This window comes from Triticum dicoccoides, chromosome 5A (genome assembly GCF_002162155.2).
Source record: "Triticum dicoccoides isolate Atlit2015 ecotype Zavitan chromosome 5A, WEW_v2.0, whole genome shotgun sequence".
NCBI classification, from domain to species: Eukaryota; Viridiplantae; Streptophyta; class Magnoliopsida; order Poales; family Poaceae; genus Triticum; species Triticum dicoccoides.
Genome location: NC_041388.1, coordinates 109,036,781 through 109,061,537, shown reverse-complemented (window position 1 = coordinate 109,061,537; position 24,757 = coordinate 109,036,781).

Here is a 24,757-nt window from a genome sequence, read left to right as displayed (position 1 = left end):
CATGCTGAAGAATCTGTTCAGAAATCACCCACACTTGCTGCTGCACTCCCTAAAGCTAGGAGGCATCGCAAGACGTTGGCGCCTACTCCCATTGTGGAAACTTCTGTTTGAAGATGTACCAGGAGCTCGACCCAACGTGATGGGTTCAAGCCCACTTTTCAGGAGCTAACTTTGCAGCCCAAGAGGAAGAAGCCCAGAGCAAAGCCCTTCACTGCAGAGATGCTAGATGATCCAGCTCAGGAGGAGATCCCACCTGCTACACCTGTCAGTCGCCTGCAAGCAATTGGGAGGGAGCTGGAAATTGATGCTACACTTCTGTTTGTGGATGCACTTATGGTGGACCCACCTAATGCTGCTGCCACTAATTCAAATGAATAGTGTAGCCATGTCTTATTGGGTCTGGCAAGCCCCTGAATTTGCTTTTTATCTTTCCTTTTGTTGGTTGCTCTGTCATGCAAACATCCATGTAATAATGCTGGGTCAGACTTTTATGTGCTCTTTTGAACATATGGCATTGTGTGCTGTGTGGTTTGTGGACCTTATTATCTTATGTTTTAATGAGTAGCCATTGTAGAAACTGGAATGTTATGTGTTGGAATGTCAGAGGTTTAAATTTTGCAGCTAGGCAAAGAGCTGTCAGGCAAAAAAATGATGAAAGTCAGTGTGCTATTGCCTATTTGCAGGAAACCAAATGCCACTCCTTTGATTCCAGATCAATTAAGAGTTTTTGTCCTAAAAGATTTGATAGCTTTGCCTGCTCTCCTTCCATGGGAGCTTCTGGTGGCATTCCTGTGGTCTGGAACTCCTCTGTTTTTATTGGAACTTTAATTGAGATTCAGCAATTTGCTGTGGTTGTTGAGTTTGTATCCAGACAGAACAATGATAAATGTACTTCGGTTGTAGTATATGGGCCTTGTCCGGGTGAAGCCAGAGATAATTTTGTCACTTGGCTTTATAATCTGAGTATTCCTATTGAAGAGAATTGGTTGCTCCTAGGGATTTTAACTTCATTAGGGCCATAGATAATAGGAATTTACATGGTGGGGACCTAAATGACATGTTCATCTTTAATGAGATAATTGGGCACTTGGGCCTTCTTGAATTGACCATCAAGGGCAGAGCTTTTACATGGTCAAATATGCAAGACAACCCACCTCTTGAGCAATTAGACTGGGTTTACACCTTAGTGGACTGGATCTCTAACTATCCTATGACTGAGGTGCTCCCCCTTGCAAGGACTGCATCTGATCATGTCCCGTGTGTTGTCTCAATCAAGAAAACCATTCCAAAATCAAATCTCTTTAGGTTTGAGAATTATCGGTTGGAGTTGGAGGGCTTTATGGACTATGTTGATATGTCTTGGAAAAAACCTTCTGGGAAGGGGCACATCATTGCTAGGATAGTTGATAAATTTAAGTCTTTGAGAATGTGTCTCAAGAGATTGCAAATGAATGTCTCTAAGTTGAAGCTTCTGATTGATAAATGTAATCATGTTATTTTTCTTTTGGATGAATGAGAGGAGTGGAGGCCTCTGTTTAGACAAGAATTTAACTTTAGAAGAATTGTCAAGGTGCACATGGAGAAACTGTTACATTTGCAATTCCTTTACTGGAAGAAAAGGTGCACTATGAGATACATTAAGGTGGGAGGAGAAAATACAAAGTTCTTCCATGCCATGGCCACTGAAAGGCACATGAGGAATTCCATTGCAAGTCTCAAATTACCTAATGGTACTGTGGTAAATGACCATTCCCAAATGGAAGGAATCATCTGGAATTGTTTTAAAAATAGGATGGGTACCTCAAGAGACATTGTGATGGGCATTGACCTCTCTTCTATCCTCACTCCCGTGGAGGGCCTTGACATTCTCACCAAGCCTTTTGAAAAGGATGAAATGGATAAAGTGGTTAAGCTCCTGCCTGTGGATAAAGCTCCAGGGCCTGATGGTTTTAATGGCCCGTTCTTCAAAAAATGCTGGCATATAATCTCTCAGGATTTCTATGAGTTAGATCAGGCTTTGTTTGAGGGTTCTTCTGTTTTAGAGAATATTAATGACTCATACATCACTCTAGTACCCAGAAAGCACACACCTGAGGAGGTGGGAGATTATAGGCCTATTTCTCTTACTAGCATGGGTCTAAAGTTTCTCTCTAAAATGGCAGCAAACAGGTTTCAAGAGGTGATTTTGCAGTGCATTCACAAGAACCAATATGGTTTTATTAAGAGGAGAACAATTCAGGATTGTATAGGTTGGACCTTTGAATACCTGCATCAGTGTCATCAATCAAAGAGGCCAATTGTAATTTTCAAGCTGGACTTTGAGAAGGCCATTGACTCTTTAGAACATGAAGCTTTTTTTTCAAATCCTAAGGCACAAAGGTTTTAATGAGAAATGGATTCTTTGGATGAAGCAACTGTTGGCCACTGGTACATCTTCAATTCTTCTTAATGGTGTCCCTGGGAGGAAATTTGTTTGTAAAAAGGGAGTCAGACAGGGTGATCCTGTCTCCCCTCTTTTATTTGTTATAGCTGCTAACCTATTGCAATCAATTATTAATGATATGTTTAGAAGAGGAATTCTACACCTGCCTATCCCTTGTCATAATCAAGATTACCTAGTGGTCCAATATGCAGATGATACCTTAATCATCTTGCCTGCTGATAGGACACAACTCCTTGCTTTGAAAGATATGCTCCAAGTGTTTGCTCAGTCCACTGGCCTTGATGTGAACTATCATAAATCTTTCCTCATCCCTATAAATATTGATCCTATAGTGATGAGTGATTTAGCTGTTTCCTTTGGTTGCCAAATTGGGAAAATGCCCTTCACTTATCTTGGATTGCCAGTGGGAACCACAAGGCCCAAAATGATGGACTTTATGCCTCTTGTGGACTATATGGAAAGAAGAATGACTGCCAAATCTTCTTTCCTCAATCAAGAGGAAAGGCTGCAATTTTTGAACTCTGCTTTGTCTTCCATGCCCATCTTCTTTATGTGCAGTCTGGCTGTTCCTGCTGGAATCCTTAAGCAGTTGGAAAGAATTCAGAGGCAGTGTCTTTGGAGAAAACATAGAGATGAGCCAGCCCCCTCTCTTGATTCTTGGGAGCTCATTTGCAGGACAAAAAACAGGGGAGGACTTGGTATTCTAAACCTGGGGGTGCTGAATGTTACCCTGCTCCTCCAGCATGCTAGTAATTTCCTCAATAGGAAGGATATTCCTTGGGTGTCACTCATTTGGGACTCTTATTACCATGGAAGGGTGCCTCAAGGAACATTTGATTGTGGCTCTTTCTGGTGGAAGGACATTTGCAAGGTAATGCTCAATTTCAGAGAATGTTCTTGGGTTCAGATTAACGAGGGTGACACTACACTCTTCTGGTCTGACAACAGGAATATTGGTGTTGAGGCTTCTCCTCTCCAGACAAGATATCCTAGGTTATTTTCTTTTGTTAAAGACCCATGGATTTCAATCAAGGAGTTTTTCAGTTCTTAGGATATTCTATAGCTTTTCCATCTCCCTTTGTCTACCCATGCTTTTGGGGAGTTGGGTATGATCCAATGTTTGATGGGTTCTCACAGCAGAACACCTGTCACTAAGGATGTGTGGTTTTGGAAGAACTCTTCTAAGCAGTATAGGCCCATGATGTTTTACTCACACACATTTCAGTATGAAACTTTTAATCCTCTCACCTGTTGGATATGGAAATCATCTTGTACTCTGAAGATTAAGGTGTTTGCTTGGATGCTCATTATGGACATACTGAATACAAAGGATATGGTGGAAAGAAGGCACTCGCACATGGAGGATGGAGTCTGAGGGAGTCCTGGATTAGGGGGTGTTCGGATAGCCGGACTATACTTTCGGCCGGACTCCTGGACTATGAAGATACAAGATTGAAGACTTCGTCCCGTGTCCGGAAGGGACTTTCCTTGGCGTGGAAGGCAAGCTTGGCGATACGGATATGCAGATCTCCTACCATTTTAACCGACATTGTGTAACCCTAACCCTCTCCGGTGTCTATATAAACCGGAGGGTTTTAGTCCGTAGGACAACATACACAACAACAATCATACCATAGGCTAGCTTCTAGGGTTTAGCCTCTTCGATCTCCTGGTAGATCTACTCTTGTACTACCCATATCATCAATATTAATCAAGCAGGACGTAGGGTTTTACCTCCATCGAGAGGGCCCGAACCTGGGTAAAACTTCGTGTCCCTTGCCTCCTATTACCATCCGTCCTAGACGCACAGTCGGGACCCCCTACCCGAGATCCGCCGGTTTTGACACCGGCCTTGGTGCTTTCATTGAGAGTTCCTCTGTGTCGTCGCCGTCAGGCTCGATGGCTCCTACGATCATCAATAGTGATGCAGTCCAGGGTGAGACCTTCCTCCCCGGACAGATCTTCGTCTTCGGCGGCTTCGCCCTGCGGGCCAATTCACTTGGTCGTCTGGAGCAGATCGAAAGCTATGCCCCTGGCCGTCAGGTCAGATTTGGAAGTTTATACTACATGGCTGACATCCGCGGGGACTTGATCTTCGACGGATTCGAGCCACTGCCGAGCGCGCCGCACTGTCCTGACGAGCATGATCTAGCTCTGCCGCCGAACAGTGCCCTGGAGGCCGCACCTGCATCAGCTTCGACCCTTAATTCGGAACCAACTGCGCCGATCGAGGATGGGCGGTTGGACGCCACCTCGGGGGCTGCGATTCCAACGGCGATTGAGCCGAACACCAGCCCCATACTCTGCGAGACTCGTGACTCCAAGGAGCCGGACTCCTCTCTGGACTCCGAACCCTCCGCGCCCCTGCCGATTGAATCCGTTTGGGCGCCGATCATGGAGTTTACTGCCGCGGACATCTTTCAGCACTCGCCTTTTGGCGATATCCTAAAGACACTGAAGTCTCTCTCTTTATCAAGAGAGCCCTGGCCGGACTACGGTCAGCAAGGTTGGGGTACGGACGATGAAGAAATTCAAAGCCCACCCACCACCCACTTTGTAGCCACTGTCGACGACTTAACCGACATGCTCGACTTGGACTCCGAAGACATCGACGGTATGGACGCCGATGAAGGAGATGATGAAGAACCAGCGCCTACTAGGCCCTGGAAAGCCACCTCGTCATATGACATATACATGGTGGACACCCCAAAAGAAGGAGATGGTGACGGAACAGCGGAGGACGACCCCTCCAAGAAACAGCCTAAGCGCCGGCGTCAGCGGCGCCGCTCAAAATCCCGCCAAAACAAATACGGCGATTCCAGCACGGGAGATAATAATACTCCGGAAAGTGCCAAAGAAAATCCCCTCCAGCAAGATTTAGCACAGGAGGATGGAGAAACCAGCCCTCATGAGAGAGCGGAAGACAGAGAGGTCGAGGACGATAATTATATGCCTCCCTCCGAAGACGAGGAAAGCCTCGACGACGACAAATTCGTCGTGCCAGAGGATCCCGTCGAGCAAGAGCGTTTTCAACGCAGGCTTATGGCCACGGCAAGAAGCCTCAAGAAAAAACAGCAACAGCTTAGAGCTGATCAAGATTTGCTAGTCGACAGGTGGACTGAAGTCCTTGCGGCCGAAGAGCATAAACTCGAACGCCCCTCCAAGAGCTACCCAAAGCGCAGGTTGCTACCCCGATTAGAGGAGGAAGCACTTGATGCGGCCGACCGGCCACCTCATGGCCGTGACAGAGAGGCCTTTAGGCCCTCCACTCAAGCCGCACCCCGTACCAAGGCACGGGAATATGCGCTGGACTTACGAGATATGTTGGAGGACAAGGCAAGGCAAACAAGATCGATCTACGGATCGCGGGGCGCCCCACGGCTCGAGACAGTAACCATCACGCCGGCCACAAATTCGGCAGGGCCGAACACAGTAGACAAAGCTCATTGGAGCTATGTCATGATATAGCCCAGTACAGAGGCGCCGCACACCCACTATGCTTCACAGACAAAATAATGGATCATCAAATCCCCAAGGGTTTCAAACCCGTAAACATCGAATCATATGATGGCACAACAGATCCTGCGGTATGGATCGAGGATTATCTTGTTCATATCCACATGGCCCGCGGCGATGATTTCCACGCCATCAAATACCTCTCACTCAAGTTTAAAAGGACCAACTCGGCATTGGCTTAACAGCTTGCCAATAGGATCAATCAGTTGTTGGGAGGACCTGGAAGCCGCATTCCTCGACAATTTCTAGGGCACTTATGTGCGACCCCCAAACGTCGATGACCTAAGTCACGTAATTCAGCAGCCAGAGGAATCGGCGAGGCAATTCTGGACACGGTTCCTAACAAAGAAAAATCAAATAGTCGACTGTCCGGACGCTGAGGCCCTAGCAGCCTTCAAGCACAATATCCGTGACGAGTGGCTGGCCCGGCACCTTGGACAGGAAAAGCTGAAATCTATGGCAGCACTCACGACACTCATGGCCCACTTTTGCACGGGAGAAGACAGCTGGCTTGCTCGTAGCAACAATATGACCAAGAACCCTGGTAATTCGGACACCAGGGACAGTAGTGGTAGGTCGCGTCGCAACAAGCAGAAGCGCCGCATTAATGGCGACAATGCTGAGGATACGATAGTTAATGCCGGATTCAGAGGCTCTAAATCCAGTCAGCGGAAAAAGCCATTCAAAAGGAATCCTAGGGGGCCGTCCAGTTTGGACCGAAAACTCGACCGCTTGTGCCAGATACATGGCACCCCCGAAAAGCTGGCCAATCACACCAACAGGGATTGTTGGGTGTTCAAGCAAGCAGGCAAGTTAAACGCCGAAAATGAAGACAAGGGACTGCATAGCGACGAGGAGCCCCGGCTACCGAACAATAGTGGACAGAAGGGTTTTCCCCCACAAGTGCGGACGGTGAACATGATATACGCAACCCACGTCCCCAAAAGGGAGCGGAAGCGCGCGTTAAGGGACATATACGCGGTAGAGCCAGTCGCCCCAAAATTCAACCCATGGTCCTCCTGCCCGATCACCTTTGATCGAAGGGACCATCCCACTAGCATCCGTCATGGCGGATTCGCCACATTGGTTCTATTCCCAATTATTGACGGATTTCATCTCACTAGAGTCCTTATGGACGACGGAAGCAGCCTGAACCTGCTTTACCAGGATACAGTGCGGAAAATGGGCATAGATCCCTCGAGGATTAAGCCCACCAAAATGACCTTTAAAGGCGTAATACCAGGTGTAGAGGCCAACTGTACAGGCTCAGTCACACTTGAAGTGGTCTTCGGATCTCCGGATAATTTCCGAAGCGAGGAGTTAATCTTCGACATAGTCCCGTTCCGCAGTGGTTATCACGCACTGCTCAGGCGAACCGCATTCGCCAAGTTCAATGCGGTACCGCACTACGCATACCTTAAGCTCAAGATGCCAGGCCCCCGAGGAGTAATTACGGTCAATGGAAACACCGAATGCTCCCTCCGAACGGAGGAGCACACGGCGGCCCTTGCAACAGAAGTACAAAGCAGCCTCTCCAGGCAGTTCTCCAGTTCGGCCACTAAATGACCGGACACCGTCAAGCGCGCCTGGAGTAACCTACAACAAGACCGCCTGGCACGATCCGAGCAGGCATAGCAATGCGGCCCCAACCCCAACCCTTGCAAAAAGGTGACGCCATTACTTCACGTACATAACTACGCTCTAGAGATACCATGGGTACAGGGGGAGGGGCACCATCACGGCACGCCCGAAACACGGCTTAAACCGTACCAGGGGCTGCCGATTTTTTAATTTTCTCTTACTTTCAGGACTCCATCCTTCGGAAGGCCTGTTCGGCAGTTCAATTGCCGCACAAACGATGCAAGAACCAGGGAAGCAGACAAGCCACGCCGCATTACGGAACTCCCAGGTGGTCTCTATCACGAGCAGTATACCTGTTCCGCATACTATTCTGCAGCTTGCCCCTGGAACGGACATGTTAACTAGTCCAACCTTTCACTTATCGCATTATTTGTATCGTTCTGCTTTGATCGCAGCCCCTTTTTACTAAACAATGCATAGCTTTCGTCTATTTTTCATTACCTTTTTTCTTTATATATGTTCCTTAACGACATGTTGCACCCGTACACGTTGGTACGGCCAAAATACGCCAGGGGCTTTAGTACCCCTCAATATGGCGTGAGAAGTCCGAACACTTTAACAAGTGCGGCACCCCGAACTTATAGCATTATATGCATCGACTCCGAATCATGTCTTGGGTCAATAGTTGGGTTTGCCCGGCTCCTATGTTTTGGTGCCTTATGTTCCACTATATCGGCTAAGGTAGCACTAGGAGAACCACTGCGATTGTTCCCCGGTTGAGCTGGGTCGAGCACCTCAGTGGAGAAAGCTAAAACTGACTGTCATGATGAAGCGAGAGCTGGTCGCTGTTCGAGAGGTTTTTCGAGTCCCTAAAGACTTATGCTGCTTAGGGCGAGGAGCCGGCTCTGTCCGGCCAAGGCGTGGATAGCGCCCCGAACTCGGTCTTCCGAATACTAGGGGCTTCGCCGAAATTTAAAATTATAGAATTCTATGGCTAAGTGAGAGTGTTCACGCATTATAGTCCGATTGCCTTGTTCGTTGGGCTGAGCGCCTCCCTCGAAGGACCCAAACATGGGAAAAAGAGCGCTCAGGTTTATCCCCGAACACCCCAGCACTAGCGGCACGGGGGCGGAAGCCGACGACTCGCCATATCTCAGAATTGATAAACAGCCGCACAAAAGGTAATATTTTAAATTCCAACAGCATTGCTTAGCGCATATGAACAAGTTTTCAGCGCACAGGACAAAACGAGCAGGTTTCACTCAAAAATTACATCCCTAGAACATTCATCCGCCACAAGGCAGGCACCCTTCAGAACATCCTTATAGTAATTCTCGGGCTTGCGATGCTCTTTCCCCGGCGGTGGCCCCTCCTTCAGAAGCTTCTCAGCATCCAGCTTTCCCCAGTGCACCTTAGCACGGGCAAGGGCCCTACGGGCACCTTCAATGCAGACGGAGCGCTTGATGACTTCGAGCCTTGGACAGGCCTCCACCAGCCGCCGCACCAGCCCGAAATAGCTCCCAGGCAGAGCCCCTCCAGGCCATAGCCGAACAATGAGGCCCTTCATGGCCTGTTCAGCCGCCTTGTGGAGCTCGACCAATTGCTTCAGCTGGTCGCTCAGGGGCACGGGGTGTTCGGCCTCAGCATACTAAGACCAGAACACCTTCTCTGTCGAGCTGCCCTCCTCGGCTCGATAGAATACGGCGGCATCGGACACACTCCGGGGAAGATCTGCGAACGCTCCTGGAGAGCTCCGGATTCGGGTAAGTAACAAGTAGCTCACGTTTATGTGTTTGCTTTGCATAAAGAATGCCTTACCCGCCGCTATCTTCTTCACCTCATCCAACTCCTGGAGGGTCTTCTGGGATTCGGCCTTGGCAGACTTGGCATTTTCAATAGCCACCGCGAGCTCGGACGCTCGCGTCTTTGAGTCAAGCTCCAAACTCTCATGTTTTTCCATGAGAGCCTGGAGCTCTTGCCGTACCTTGCCAACCTCGGCCTCATACTTCTCCCGCTCGGTGCGCTCCGAGGCCGCCCTCTTCTCGGCCTCGACCAGCGCTTGCTTAAGGGTCGCCACCTCAGACGTGGCCCCTACAATAGCCATGATAATCCTGTCATTCTTTGCAATTGCACCTTTTTATATATATTTAAAAACAAGGTATTTCTTACCTTCATTGTCCTCGAGCTGCTTCTTGGCATGCCCGATCTCTTGCTCGGACCGCTCGAGGTTCTCCTTTAGTGTGTCCACTTCCGCAGTCAGTGCGGCGGACGCAAGCAGAGAAGCCTGCATACGCATATTGACTCATTTTGTTAGACTCCTGCGAATTTTATTTGATCCTCTATTCGGCTTTTCTTCCCGAACGCCAAACAGAGCATCAGGGGCTACTGTCTATGCAGTAATATTATTTACACATTCTTTACTTACCTCAAAGCCTGTTAAAAGGCTAGTACAAGCTTTAGTCAGTCCGCTCTTGGCGGACTGAACCTTCTGGACCACTTCACTCATAATAGTGCGGTGCTCCTCGTCGATGGAGGCGCCTTGGAGCGCCTCCAACATATTGTCCCACGCCTCCAGTTGGACGGGGGCCACCGGCACGGTGGGCTTGCTGCTCTTGGAAGGAGGTCCCCCGCCGGACTCTGGAACCTTTGAAGGTTCCGGAGCAGAGCCGTGGGGGGTTTCATCCCCTTTACTCCTGGAGTCTGGGAAGTCGCCTTGCGGCGCCTCCAGGACCACCTCCTCCCGGCTTGGAACCTGTTGGGACAACACTTCGGTGTCGTCCGTAGGGCGGGGGGAGGAAGCCGTCGGAAGCGAGTTCACATCCGACGAGTCTAGTGAGCCGCTCGACGACGTGTCGAGCCGGTCTTTGGGTGGGCTGCATAAACATATTCGATGTAAGGGAAAGCTGTGCAATAAACGAATACTATGAATTACTCTGGTATCCGGATACTTATGATTTTGCCAGGGGCTTGGCCCTGGGCTGCCACTCCTGTCCGCCGTCGTCGGCGTCGGTGGAGTAGTCCGGAGGAAGGGTTTTCCCCTTCTTGGACCCTCCGGCCTCCCCAGAGAGGGCGGCCTTCCTTTTCTTCTCTCGTCCCGCTGGAGGGGGAGAGGTCCCTTCTTCTTCCTCCTCGTCTTCACGGGAGGAATGCGCCTCGGAACCGTCGGATGATGGATCCGACACCTCCTGGCGCCGGGCACTCTATCGAGTCCCCGTGGCCTTTTTCGCGGCCTTCTTCTCCGGCAGCACATAGGGTGCCGGGACCAGCAGCTTTGCCAAGCGAGCGTCCGCTGGGCCTTCGAGCAAAGGAGCCGGACAGTTGATCTGTCCGGATGTCACCTGCCAATCCTGTCAAAGGTAAGGGAGCTTAGATCCCGCATGGAGTCAAACTATGAACAACTGATACCCTGTAAAAGGAAAAAAAATAGCTTACCGGATGAGCGTGACGCTGCGTACTGAATCCATGATCCTCGGTAGCGGATGCGGGGGCCTCGGCGCCCTTGAAAAGCACCTTCCAGGCATCTTCGTACGTCGTGTCGAAGAGCCTGCTCAGAGTTTGGTGCCGCGCCGGGTCGAACTCCCACAGGTTGAAAGCCCGTTGTTGACACGGGAGGATCAGGCGGATCAGCATAACCTGGACTATGTTGACAAGTTTGAGCTTCTTGTCCACCAGGGTTTGGATGCATGTTTGGAGTCCGGTCAGCTCTCCTTTCTTACCCCACGACAGGCCCGTCTCCTTCCAGGAGGTGAGCCGCGTAGGGGGTCCGGATCGAAACTCGGGGGGTGCGACCCATTCGGCGTCCCGTGGCTCGGTGATGTAAAACCACCCCGATTGCCACCCCTTCAGGGACTCCACAAAGGAGCCCTCGAGCCATAGGACGTTGGCCATCTTGCCCACCATGGCGCCTCCACACTCCGCCTGGTTTCCGCGCACCACCTTCGGCTTGACATTGAAAGTCTTGAGCCATAGGCCGAAATGGGGGCGGATGCGGAGGAAAGCCTCGCACACGACGATAAACGCCGAGATGTTGAGGACAAAGTTCGGGGCCAGATCGTGGAAATCCAGGACGTAGTAAAACATGAGCCCCTGGACAAATGGGTGGAGAGGGAAGCCCAGTCCACGGAGGAAATGGGGGAGGAACACCACCCTCTCATGGGGCCTAGGGGTGGGGATGAGCTGCCCCTTTTTGGTAAGCCGGTATGTGATGTCGTTAGACAGGTATCCGGCCTTCCTCAGCTTTTTGATGTGTCCCTCCGTGACGGAGGAGACCATCCACTTGCCTCCTGCTCCGGACATGGCTGGAGAAGGTTGAGGTGGGGAGTGCGGACTTGGGCGCTGGAGCTCGAGTGCACAAGAATGGATAGGCGAAGGAGGAAGAAGGCGTAGGTGAAAAGGTGGATCCTTATCCCCTTATATGGGTGGACGCAACTACATGTCCCCACCAGCCTGGTAAAACTCACTTATCTCCAAGCGCCGTAATCAATGGCGCGGCTGGGTTACCCACGCCCGTATTGATGAGAATCCCGGGATAAGGGGACACGATCTTTGCTTTAACAAGACGTGCCAAGGAAACCGCCTCGCATGACGCGCTGATGTGGGATAATGAAATGACTCGGATAAAGGCTTGGCCGTGGTGTGTCACACTACGGAATACGTCAGCAGATTAGATTTGTGTAAATATTATTCCCTCTATGGCAATATGTGGAAACTTATTTTGCAGAGCCGGACACTATCTTCGTGTTCAAAATCTTCTATGAAGTACTTGGAGGAGGAACCCGCCTTGCAATGCCGAAGACAATCTGCACGCCGGACTCATCGTCATTGAAGCCTGGTTCAGGGGCTACTGAGGGAGTCCTGTATTAGGGGGTGTTCGGATAGCCGGACTATACTTTCGGCTGGACTCCTGGACTATGAAGATACAAGATTGAAGACTTCGTCCCGTGTCCGGAAGGGACTTTCCTTGGCGTGGAAGGCAAGCTTGGTGATACGGATATGCAGATCTCCTACCATTGTAACCGACTTTGTGTAACCCTAACCCTCTCCGGTGTCTATATAAACCGGAGGGTTTTAGTCCGTAGGACAACATACACAACAACAATCATACCATAGGCTAGCTTCTAGGGTTTAGCCTCTTCGATCTCGTGGTAGATCTACTCTTGTACTACCCATATCATCAATATTAATCAAGCAGGATGTAGGGTTTTACCTCCATTGAGAGGGCCCAAACCTGGGTAAAACTTTGTGTCCCTTGCCTCCTATTACCATCCGGCCTAGACGCACAGTTTGGGACCCCCTACCTGAGATCCGCCGGTTTTGACACCGACAGAGTCCATTGTAGACTCTGCCCTTATAGGCTCGAGAGACCAGGGATCATATCTTCTTCAACTGCAACTTCATTGTATGAGTATGGAATTATCTGCAGATTGATTGGGCTTCTGGGGACTCAATGTCTGATTTGGTTATTCAGTCTAGGAAACATTTTGATAAACCCTTTTTCTCTGAAGTGATGTTCACTGCATGCTAATATTTGGATCATCAGGAATGCCAAAGTTTTCAGAAATGAGAGGGCCAGCTTTAAAAATGGAGAGGAGCTTTTAGGCATGACATTTCTTTGTTGCAATATAGGATCAAATCTGCCTACAAGGATGATCTTCTCAAGTGGATTTCCTTTCTTCCCCCTTAAGGCTTAGTGTAGTAAGGCATTTCCGCCCCCTTTCTTAGTTTATTTTCTTTTCTAGATTACCGCTTGTAATCAGCTTGTTGTATCTGTTTCTTTGATTAATAAAGTTTTACCATGCTGTGGGGGTGTTGCCCCACAGTTCACAATCAAAAAAACCTAGAGAAGTGAATATGGTTGCTCTGGCAACTACGGCGTATTTGAAGTGGTCGAAAAGTACCATTACATTCGACTAGTACGATCACCCAGCGCACGTTGCAACCCCCGGGCGGCAAGCGTTGGTGGTCGACCCAGTCGTTGGGGGCACTCGACTGACCAAGGTTCTCATGGATGGTGGCAGTGGATTGAACATTCTGCATGCTGAGACCCTCCGAGGGATGGGCATTCTGATGTCCAAGCTCAATGAGAGCAACATGCGATTCCACGGTGTCATCCTAGGAAAGAAAGCAGATTCACTTGGTTAGATCACCCTTGATGTGGTTTTTGGTGATTCAAAAAATTACCGCAAGAAAAAGTTGACATTTGAAGTAGTGGATTTCATAGTGCCTATCACGCTATTCTAGGCAGACCCGCATATGCTCGTTTCATGGCCCGCCCATGTTACGTGTATCTTAAGTTGAAGATGCCTAGACCTAGAGGTGTGATCACAGTCATAGGGAATCGACAAAGGGCGGAGGAATGCCTCTAGAAGGGCTCCAAGATTGCTGATGAACATATGGCAGTAGTGGAGTTGGAAGAATACCAGAAAAATGCCGATCCGAGTGATTTGTTGTGAGCCAAGAAGCCCACTTCAGAGTCAGCATTCCAATCGACCGGAGAAACAAAGCCAATACAAATTCACCCAGAGGACCCCTTTGCTGCTCTGACTCGCATTTCAACAACAATCGACAACAAATAGGAAGAAGCGCTCATCCAGTTCCTCTGTGAGAACTGGGACATCTTTGCATGGAAACCATCTGACATGCCAGGTGTACCCAGGGGACTGGCTGAGCACCGTTTGCGTGTCGGCCCAAAAACGAAACTCGTTAAGGAACATATCTGTCGATCCGCTATGGAGAAAAGAAAGGCAATTGGCGAGGAAGTGGCTCAGCTCCTGTCCGTTAAGTTCATTCGCGATATATACCACTCCGAGTGGCTCACCAATGTTGTCATGGTCCCCAAGAAAGATGATTCACTTTGCATGTGCGTTGACTTCAAGCATATCAATCGGGCTTGCCCAAAAGATCATTTCCCTCTGCCCTGCATCGATCAGATTGTCGACTCGACTGCGGGGTGTGAGTGTCTATCCTTTTTGGATGCCTATTCCGGCTACCATTAGATCCGTCTGTATGGGCCCAATGAAATAAAAACTGCTTTCATCACCCCTTTTGGGTGTTTTTGCTATATCGCCATGCCATTTGGTCTCAAGAATGCTGGTGCCACATTCATGCGCATTATTCAAAAGTGCCAGCTCACTCAAATTAGTCAGAACATGGAACCTTACATGGATGACATCGTGGTCAAGTCCCGCAAGAGTTCCGACCTGCTGACTGACCTTGTTGAAACCTTGGCAAACCTAAGAAGATATGACATCAAGCTCAATCCATCCAAGTGTACATTCAGAGTCCCAGGAGGAAAGTTACTCGGTTTTCTCATTTCCGAACGAGGGATCAATGCAAACCCAGAAAAGATTGGAGCAATTCTCCGAATGGAACACGCTGTGTGTGTGCATGATGTTCAGAAGCTTACATGTTGTTTGGCTGCATTGAGTCGATTCATCTCTCGTCTCGGTGAAAAGGCATTGCCTCTTTACTGGCTGATGAAAAAGTCTGATACATTCGAGTGGACTCCTGAAGCTGAAGCAGCGTTTGTAGAGCTCAAATCCCTGCTTTCCACCCAGCAGGTGCTCGCGGCCCCAGTCAGCAAAGAGCCTCTATTGTTGTATATCGCTGCCACTTGACAAGTTGTCAGCACAGTGCTCACAGTCGAGCGGGAAGAAGAAGGCAAAGCCTACAAAGTGCAACACCTAGTGTATTACATTTCTGAAGTCTAGACTCCGTCCAAGCAAAGGTACCCACATTACCAAAAGCTTGTCTATGGAATCTACTTGGCTACGAAAAAGTGGCACACTACTTCCAAGACCACTCAATTTTAGTCGTCAGTGACGCTCCATTTTCTAAAATTTTGAACAATCGACATGCAACTGGTCGAGTGGAGAAGTGGGCAATTGAACTTCTCCCTCTTGATATCAAGTTTGAAGCAAAAAAGGCAATTAAGTCTCAGGCAATTGCAGATTTCTTTGCCTAGTGGATTGAGCAACAACAACCGACTCAAGTTCACTCAGAACATTGGACTATGTTCTTTGATGGGTCTAAGATGTTGAATGGTTCTGGTGCTGGAGTGGTCCTGGTATCCCCAAGAGGTGACAAGCTCAGTTATGTCCTCCAGATTCACTTTGATTCCTCCAACAATGAAGTTGACTACAAAGCACTTCTATATGGGTTGCGTATGGCCATCTCACTCGGCGTCTGATGTTGCTTGAAGCTACGTTGGTATTTCCCCAAAGAGGAAGGGATGATGTAGCACAACGGCGGTAGGTATTTCCCTTAGATGTGAAACCAAGGTTATCGAACCAGTAGGAGAACCAAGCAACACAACATAAACAGCACCTGCACACAAATAACAACTACTCACAACCCGATGTGTAAAGGGGTTGTCAATCCCTTTCGGGTAACGGTGCCACAAATTGGCAAACAGACGTGAGATAAAATTGTAGATATTGATAGATCGAACCCCAAATAAAATAAATTGCAGCAAGGTATTTGTTTTATTTTTTGGTTTAGTATATCTGAAAATAAAAGGCAAATAAAATAGATTGCGAAGGCAAATAATATGAGAAAGAGACCCGAGGGCCATAGGTTTCACTAGTGGCTTCTCTCGAGAAAAATAGCAAATGGTGGGTAAACAAATTACTGTTGGGAAATTGATAGAACTTCAAATACTCATGACGATATCCAGACAATGATCATTATATAGGCATCACGTCCAAGATTAGTAGACCGACTCCTACCTGCATCTACTACTATTACTCCACACATCAACCGCTATCCAGCATGCATCTAGTGTATTAAGTTCAGGGAGAAATGGAGTAATGCAATAAGAACGATGATATGATGTAGACAAGATCTATCTACGTAGAGATAGACCCCATCGTTTTATCCTTAGTAGCAATGATACATATGTGTCGGTTCCCCTTCTATCACTAGGATCAAGCACCTTAAGATTGAACCCACTACAAAGCACCTCTTCCCATTGTAAGATAAATAGATCAAGTTGGCCAAACAAAACCCAAATATCAGAGAAGAAATACGAGGATATAAGCAATCATGCATATAAGAGATCAAAGAAACTCAAATTACATTCATGGATATAAAAATATAGATCTAATCATAAACTCAAAGTTCATCGAATCCCAACAAACACACCGCAAAAGAGTTACATTATATGGATCTCCAAGAGACCATTGTATTGAGAATCAAATGAGAGAGAGGAAGCCATCTAGCTACTAACTATGGACCCGAAGGTCTACAAAGAACTACTCACGCATCATCGAAGAGGCACCAATGGAAGTGGTGAACCCCTCCATAATGGTGTGTAGTTTGGATCTGGTGGTTCTGGACTCTGCGGGGGCTGGATGAATATTTCATTGACTCCCCTAGGGTTTTGGGAACATTGGGGTATTTATAGAGAAAGGATGCGGTCTGGGGGGTACCCGAGGTTGATAAAGAGGCACTCGAGGACGTATCAACATCCCCAAGCTTAACTCCTACTCGTCCTCGAGTGCCTCTTTGCTATATAAATACCCCAGGTTCCCGCCGGACCGCCTCTTTGCTCTAGAAATACCCCAATATTCTGAAAACCCTAGGGGAGTCAACAAAATATTCATCCAGCCGCTGTTGAGTCCAGAACCACCAGATCCAATCTAGACACCATCTCGGATGGGGTTCACCACCTCCATTGGTGCCTCTCTGATGATGCGTGAGTAGTTCTTTGTAGACCTTCGGGTCCGTAGTTAGTAGCTAGATGGCTTCCTCTCCGTCTCTTGATTCTCAATACAATGGTCTCTTGGAGATCCATATGATGTACCTCTTTTGCGGTGTGTTTGTTGGGATCCGATGAACTTTGAGTTTATGATCAGATATGTCTTTTTATATCCATGAAAGTATTTGAGTTTCTTTGATCTCTTTTATGCATGATTGCTTATGGCCTCGTATTTCTTCTCTGATATTTGGGTTTTGTTTGACCAATTTGATCTATTTTATCTCGCAATGGGAAGAGGTGCTTTGTAGTGGGTTCGATCTTACGGTGCTTGATCCTAGTGATAGAAGGGGAACTGACACGTATGTCTCGTTGCTACTAAGGATAAAATGATGGGGTCTATCTCTACATAGATAGATCTTGTCTACAACATGTCAACGTTCTTATTGCATTACTCTGTTTCTCCATGAACTTAATACACTAGATGCATGCTGGATAGTGGTCGATGTGTGGAGTAATAGTAGTAGATGCAGGCAGGAGTGAGTCTACTAATCTTGGACGTGATGCCTATGTAATGATCATTGCCTGGATATCTTCATGAGTATTTGAAGTTCTATCAATTGCCCAACAGTAGTTTGTTCACCCACTGTTTGCTATTTTTCTTGTGAGAAGCCACTAGTGAAACCTACGGCTCCCGGGTCTCTTTCTCATATTATTTGCCTTTGCAATCTATTTTCTTTTGCATTTATTTTTAGATCTATTAAACCGAAAACCCAAAAATACCAGGCTGCAATTTATTCTAATTCATTTTATTTGTTGTTCGATCTATCAATCTACTACAAATTTACCTCACACCCGTTTGCCTATCTTCAGGCGTCGTACCTCGGAAGGTATTGACAACCCCTTTAACACGTCGGGTTGCGAGAAGTTGTTATTTGTGTCCAGGTGTTGTTTACGTTGTGTTGCTTGGTTCTCCTACTGGTTCGATAACCTTGTTTTCATATCTGAGGGAAATACCTACCGCCGCTGTGCTGCATCATCCCTTCCTCTTTGGGGAAATACCGACATAGCTTCAAGCGACATCAAAGGGAATTTCTAGCACCGTTGCCGGGGAGGGTCTTCAACATATACCAGGTTCCTAATCATAAATCTCATCTCCTCACAATTTACATTATTTGCAATTTTCCTCTCGTTTTCCTCTCCCCCACTTCACAAAAATTGCCGTTTTATTCGCCCCTCCTTTTCTTTCGCAGTTTTCTTGCCAGATCTGTTTCTAGTGCAATCTTGTTGTGTAGTCATCATGACTCAAGAGAACACCAAATTGTGTGATTTCTCAAATACCAACAACAATGATTTTATTAGCACTCCGCTTGCTCCTCTCATCACTAGTGCAGAGTCTTGTGATATTAATACTGCTTTGCTGAATCTCGTTATGAAAGATCATTTTCCGGTACTCCTAATGAGGATGCCGCATACCATCTTAATACCTTCATGGAATTATGCAATATGCAAAATAAAAAAGATGTGGACAATTATGTTGTGAAGATGAAATTATTTCCGTTTTCTTTGCGTGATTGTGCAAAAAAATGGTTCTCTTCTTTTCCTCGCAATAGTATCGATTCTTGGAATCAATGCAAATATACTTTTATAACTAAGTATTTTCCACTCGCAAAAAATATTTCCCTTAGAACCCAGATCATGAATTTCAAGCAACTTGAACATGAACATGTTGCACAATCTTGGGAAAGGATGAAAATGATGCTAAGGAATTGCCCAACTCATGGGTTAAATCTTTGGATGAACATATACTTTTTTTATGCGGGGTTGAATTTTGTTTCTCGTATTCTTTTAGATTCCGCCGCGAGTGGTACTTTTATGGAAATTACTTTGGGTGAAACCATCAAATTTCTTGATAATATTATGGCAAATTATTCGCAATGGCATACCGAAAGAGCTCCTACTAGTAAAAAGGTTAATTCGGTTGAAGAAATTTCTTCTTTGAATGGAAAAGTTGATGCTCTTGTGAAATTGGTTGCTAGTAGAAGTGATCCTATTGATTTCAATGATATGCCTTTGTCTACTTTGATTGAACAAAATAGTGATGCCATAGATGTGAATTTTATCTCTCGAAGTAATTTCAACAATAGTGCTTATAGAGGTGATTTCAATCGTAGGCCTTTTCCTAGTAATTCCTCTAATAATTATGGTAATTCCTATGGAAATCAATCTTATAATAATAATAGAAACACCTCTGATCTTGGGAACAACATTAAAGAATTTATCAATTTGCAAAAAGTTTTCAACACTTCCATAGAAGAAAAGTTGAGTAAGATTGATGATTTGTCTAGAAGTGTTGATAGAATTTCTCATGATGTGGGAAATATCAAGATGAAATTTGTTGTGCCTAAGGTTGATAAATCAATTAAATCTCTTTATGTTTATATGGATGAAAGTAAGAAAAGAACCGCTATGCTTAGAGCTAAAAGAGAATTTTTAGAAAAGCATTTTCTAGTGATTTCTTTCGCAAAAGTGATGAAGATCTTAAAATGTTTGGTGTTTCTTCTATTGATTCCTTATTTAGTAAAGTTAAGATTGATGAAAAAGGGACTGGAGAACAGTCAACTTTGGCTAGAAGGCGTCCCAATATTTCGGAGGGTGAAAATCTTGTTGAGAAAATTGATAAAAGTGGGTTTGAAGAGGTCAAAACTTTAGCTAGTGATGTGCCCACTCCTTTGGATTACAAAGACTTTAATTATGATAGTTGCTCTTTGACTGATTGTATTTCTTTGTTTTAATCCATGATAAATTCACCCCATGCTCATGAACACAATAAAGCTTTTATTAAACATATTGTTGATGCTATGATGAAAGCTTTTGAAGAAAAGTTGGAATTATAAGTTTCAATTCCTAGAAAATTGCATGATGAATGGGAACCTACTATCAAATTCAAGATTAAAATTATGAGTGTTTTGCTTTGTGTGATTTGGGTGCTAGTGTTTCTACTATTCCGAAATCTTTATGTGATGTGCTTGGTCTTACCGATCTTGAAGAATGCTCTTTAAATTTGCACTTGGCGGATTCCACTATTAAAAAGCATATGGAAACAATTAATGATGTTCTTATTCTTGCAAATAGTAATTATGTGCCCATAGATTTTATTGTTCTTGATATTGATTGCAGCCCGTCGTGTCCAATTAATCTTGGTAGACCGTTTTTACGCACTATTGGTGCCGTGATTGATATGAAAGAAGGCAGTATTAAACTCCAGTTTACTTTGAGAAAGGGTATGGAACACTTTCTTAGAACATAATTAGGCCACCATGTGAATCAATCATGAGGGCATCTTATGGATCTCGAACCAAAGATGACAAAACCTAGATCCTTGCTTTATGCCTAGCTAAGGGCGTAAGACTATAGCGCTTCTTGGGAGGCAACCAATGAATACAATTTTTTTTTGCTTTTTGCTTCCTGTTTTTAAGTGTTAGAACAATTATGCTACTGTTATGATTGTGTTTTTTATGTTTTAATTAGTCTTTGTGCCAAGTAAAGCCATTAGGATCTTCTTGGGTGATGTTTGATCTTGTTGAAAAAACATAAACTTTTGCGCTCACGAAAATAATTCTATTTTTTACCAGAGAGCGATAAATACCCATTCCAATTGCAGTAGATCAATATACAAAATGCTCAGGTCATCCTAATTTTTCAGAATTTTTGGAGTTACAGATGTTTTCGAAATAGTCAGATTGCTACAGACTGTTCTGTTTTGACAGATTCTGTTTTCTTTCCATTGTGTGCTTATTTTGATGGCTCTATGGTTTTCTTTGATGAGTTTTTGCCATATAAAAGTTGGAATATAGTAGATATAATGCAAGAACAAAATATGAATTGGTTTGATACACCACTTATTGTAACGATTTATTATTTTCTTATACTAACGGATCTCACGAAGGTTTTGTTGAGTTTTGTGTGATTGAAGTTTTCAAGTTTTGGGTTATCTTACGATGGATGAGGGAATAAGGAGTAGAAGAGCCTAAGCTTGGGAATGCCCCGGCATCCCAAGCTATTATCCAAAAATGAGCAACCATCTAAGCTTGGGGATGCCCCCGAGTGGCATCCCCTCTTTCTTCTAACGACAATCTGTATTTTACTCGAAGCTATTTTTTTATTCATCACATACTATGTGTTTTGCTTGGAGCGTCTTTTAAGATATGAGTCTTTGCTTGTTTTATTTTGTGTTTTAAGTCTTGATTCCCTGCTGGACACACCTATTTGGGAGAGCCAAAATTATGTCATGACTTGTTAGAATTGCTCTCTTTGCTTCACTTAAATCTTTCATGAGCTATGGACTTGCTCTAGTGCTTCACTTATATCTTTTTGAGCACGGTGTGCTTTAGTATTTTTGAAGAAATGCTCTCTTGATTCATTTAGATTTATTTGAGAGTTAGTAAAATTTTCAAGAAATTCTCTCTTGCTTCACTTAAATTAATTTGAGAGAAAGAAATATTATGCTCATGATCTTCACTTATATTTGTTTGAGCTTATGAAAAGCAACACATGAAAATTAGTCCCAAAGTGATAGATATCCAAGAAGGATATAATAAAAACTTTCATGAAGATCATTGGACAAAATAAACTTGATTCCTAGTAATAGTTTTGAGATATGATGATGTGATATGTGAGTCATCTTGATGGGTAATTATACTTTTGTAAGAATATTGGTGTTAAGGTTTGTGATTTTCTATGCAAGCACGAAAGTCAATAGTCATGCAATGAAATTATATCCTACTTGTGGTGCATTATTCGGTGTTAGTTATTCTTAGTGCTTGCTTATGAGATTATCTGTTTCTTGGTTGGTCACCTCTCAGTCTTTTTCTAGCCTTCATTTTGCACTAAGTATGATCTCTACTTGTGCATCCAAAATCCTTTAACCCAGTTTTGCCACATGAGTCCACTATATCTACCTATATGCGGTATTCTTTTGCCGTTCTAATAAAATTTGCATGTCCCATCTCTAATTTTCAAAATAAACTTCTCTTTTGTGTGTTCGTTTCGCTTGCGGAGCGGTGAGGGGTGGCTAATATTTTCCATGCTAGATGTGTTATTCTCAAGATGAGTGTTTATTCACTTGTCATTGCTGAAGGAAATATGCCCTAGAGGCAATAATAAAGTTGTTATTTGTATTTCCTTATATCATGATAAATGTTTATTATTCATGGTAGAATTGTATTAACCGGAAACTTAGTACATGTGTGAATACATAGACAAAACAGAGTGTCCCTAGTATGCCTCTACTTGACTAGCTCGTTAATCAAAGATGGTTAAGTTTCCTAACCATAGACATGTGTTGTCATTTGATGAACGGGATCACATCATTAGAGAATGATGTGATGGACAAGACCCATTCTTTAGCTTAGCACTATGATCGTTTAGTTTATTGCTATTGCTTTCTTCATGACTTATACATGTTCCTATGACTATGAGATTATGCAACTCCCGAATACCGGAGGAACACTTAGTGTGCTATCAAACATCACAACATAACTGGGTGACTATAAAGATGCTCTACAGGTGTCTCCAATGGTGTTTGTTGAGTTGGCATAGATCGAGATTAGAATTTGTCACTCCCTGTATCGGAGAGGTATCTCTGGGCCCTTCTCGGTAATGCACATCACTATAAGCCTTGCAAGCAATGTGACTAATGAGTTAGTTCCAGGATGTTGCATTATGGAACGAGTAAAGAGACTTGCCGGTAACGAGATTGAACTAGGTATTGAGATACCGACGATCGAATCTTGGGCAAGTAACATACCGATGACAAAGGGAACAACGCATGTTGTTATGCGGTTTGACTGATAAAGATCTTCATATAATATGTAGGAACCAATATGAGCATCTAGGTTCCACTATTGGTTATTGACTGGAAGTGAGTCTCGGTCATGTCTACATAGTTCTCGAACCCGTAGGGTCCGCACGATTAACGTTCGAGGATGATCGGTATTATGAGTTTTTGTGTTTTGATGTACCGAAGGTGGTTCGGAGTCCCGGATGTGATCACGGACATGACAAGGAGTCTTGAAATGGTCGAGACATAAAGATTGATATATTGGAAGGCTATGTTTGGACACCGGAATGGTTTCAGATAAGTTCGGGCAATTACCGGAGTATCGGGGGGTTACCGGAACCCCCCGGGGAGTCAACGGGCCTTAATGGGCCATGATGGGAGAGAGAAGGAGGCGGCCAAGTAGGGGGCACGCCCCCCAAGCCCAATCCGAATTAGAGAGGGGGCCGTCCCCCTTTCCTTCTCTCCTTCTCCCTCTTCCTTCTCCTACTCCAACTAGGGAAAGGGGGGGGAACCTACTCCTACTAGGAGTGGGAATCCCCCTTGGGGCGCGCCATAGAGAGGGCCGGCCCTCCCCTCCTCCACTCCTTTATATATGAGGGAGGGGGGGCACCCCATAGACACACAAGTTGACAGTTGTCTTAGCCGTGTGCGGTGCCCCCTCCACAGATTTCCAGCTCAGTCATATCATTGTAGTGCTTATGCGAAGCCCTACGTCAGTAACTTCATCATCACCGTCATGCTGACGAAACTCTCCCTCGGCCTCAACTGGATCAAGAGTACGAGGGACGTCACCGAGCTGAACGTGTGTAGATCACGGAGGTGCCGTGCGTTCGGTACTTGATCGGTTGGATCACGAAGACGTTTGACTACATCAACCGCGTTACTTAACGCTTCCGCTTTCGGTCTACGAGGGTACGTGAACACACTCTCCCCTCTCGTTGCTATGCATCTCCTAGATAGATCTTGCGCGATCATAGGATTTTTTTTGAAATACTGCATTCCCCAACAGTGGCATCCGAGCCAGGTCTATGTGTAGATGTTATATGCACGAGTAGAACACAAAGAAGTTGTGGGCGTGGGTATATACATATTGTTTGCCGTCACTAGTTGATTCTTGATTCAGCGGTATTGTTGGATGAAGCGGTTCAGACCGACATTACGCGTACGCTTACACGAGACTGGTTCTACCGACGTGCTTCGCACACAGGTGGCTAGTGGGTGTCTGTTTCTCCAACTTTAGTTGAATCGGTTTCAATGAACATGGTTCTTTCTGAAGATAAAAAAGAAATCACTATGCTACATTGTGGTTTTGATGTGTAGGTAAGAACGGTTCTTGCTAGAAGCCCGTAGCAGCCATGTAAAACTTGCAACAACAAAGTAGAGGACGTCTAACTTTTTTTTGCGGGGCATGTTGTGATGTGATATGGTCAAGACGTGATTATATAAATTGTTGTATGAGATGATCATGTTTTGTAACACGGTTATCGGCAACTGGCAGGAGCCATATGGTTGTCGCTTTATTGTATGAAATGCAATCGCCATGTAATTGCTTTACTTTATCACTAAGTGGTAGCGATAGTCGTGGGAGTAATAGTTGGCGAGATGACAACGATGCTACGATGGAGATCAAGGTGTCAAGCTGGTGACGATGGTGATCATGACGGTGCTTTGGAGATGGAGA